We start from the raw sequence: 1,992 nt of genomic DNA, 5'->3' as shown, positions 1-1,992 counted from the left end.
TTATTTACATAAGTATTCATACCCTTTACTATGAGACTCATGACAGTCTGCTTGGAGTTTGCCAAAAGGCACCTAGAAACTCTCAGACCATGAGAAACAAGATTCTCTGGTCTGATGAAACCAAGATTTCTTTAGTCTGAATGCCAAGCATCACGTCTGGAGGAAACCTGGCACCATCCCTACGGTGAAGCATGGTGGTGCCAGCATCATGCTGTGGGGATGTTTTTCACCGTCAGGGACTGGGAGACTAGTCAGAATCAAGGAAAAGATGAATGGAGCAAAGTACAGAGAGATCCTTGATCTCAAATTTGATTTGATGAAAACCTGTTCCAGAGCTCTCAGGACCTCAGACTAGGGCGAAGGTTCACCTTCCAACAGGACAACAACCCTAAGCACACAGCCAAGACAACGCAGGAGTGGCTCCGGGACAAGTCTCTGAATGTCCTTGAGTGGCCCAGCCAGAGCCCGGACTTGAACATCTCTGGAGAGCCCTGAAAATAGCTATGCAGCAACGCTCCCCATCCAACCTGACAGAGCTTAAGATGATCTGCAGAGGGGAATGGGAGAAACTACCCAAAAACAGGTGTGCCAAGCTTGTTGCATCACACCCAAGACTCAAGGCTGTAATCGCTGCCAAAGGTGCTCCAACAAAGTAGAGTAACAGGTCTGAATACTTACGTAAATGTGATTTCTGTTTATTTTTATTACATTTGCAAAAATGTCTAAATCTTGTTTTTGCTTTGCCCTTTTGGGGTATTGTGTGTAGATTGATGGGAAAAAACAATTGAAGCAATTTTAGAATAAGGCTGTGGAAAAAGTCAAGGGGTCTGAATACTTTCCAAATGCACTGTATATATTTATTAAATAAACTAAAGTAAAATATATATAGTGTTATTCTATGGCTGGTTAGGACACCAACATAAGGGTGTCCTTACTTTCTTTGAAAGTTTGTTTCTTAAAAGTCCTTTGTTGTAATGAATTCTTTAGTCATGTTTTCATAACATTTTAAATAACTTGTAGAAAATACACTTTATGATACTGTCATGAAGCATTAAGAATATACTGTGTCACTTGGACTAAGAAAATACACTTTATGATACTGTCATGAAGCATTAAGAATATACTGTGTCACTTGGACTAAGAAAATACACTTTATGATACTGTCATGAAGCATTAAGAATATACTGTGTCACTTGGACTAAGAAAATACACTATGATACTGTCATGAAGCATTAAGAATATACTGTGTCACTTGGACTAAGAAAATACACTTTATGATACTGTCATGAAGCATTAAGAATATACTGTGTCACTTGGACTAAGAAAATACACTTTATGATACTGTCATGAAGCATTAAGAATATACTGTCACTTGGACTAAGAAAATACACTTTATGACACTGTCAAGCATTATGACCATCATAATCATATAAGCCAGATGGGCATGTAGGTGACAGGCCTTTATGTCAGTCATCAGTCAAAAAGAGGGTGCCTTGTCCTGCTCCTGCATTCATCAGCAACAGAGCATTGGGGTAGGTGCATGTCTGACATCAATGTGTGCATAATTATAATAATTTAATATGGTACATTTCAGAAAATGTTATATAACAAACATACTGTTGACAAGTAGGCTATGGTGTAATGGAATGTTTTGCCTTGTGTGGTAGGTTGTGGGTTTTGACACTTATGTGGGTGTCAAAACCAGACATAACATAACACAATATATGTCATGACAGTTTTATGAACATTTTATGACATGATGCTGGTTGCCAATTGTTACCAAGTTGAATACTTATCTAATCAAGATGTTATTTTTCATTGTTAGTATTTTGTTTAGATCATTGACCCCCCAAAAAATACAATTAAATCCATTTTAATTCCACTTTGTAACAACAAAATGTAAAAAGTTAAAGGGGTGTGAATACTTTCTGAAGGCACTGAACATGAGATCAATCATACCACCAGTTGCTCATGAAGACAATAACAAGAAAA

The sequence above is a fragment of the Oncorhynchus masou genome, chromosome 2, assembly GCF_036934945.1.
Source record: "Oncorhynchus masou masou isolate Uvic2021 chromosome 2, UVic_Omas_1.1, whole genome shotgun sequence".
Lineage (NCBI taxonomy): Eukaryota > Metazoa > Chordata > Actinopteri > Salmoniformes > Salmonidae > Oncorhynchus > Oncorhynchus masou.
Note: the sequence above shows the minus strand (reverse complement) of the source record.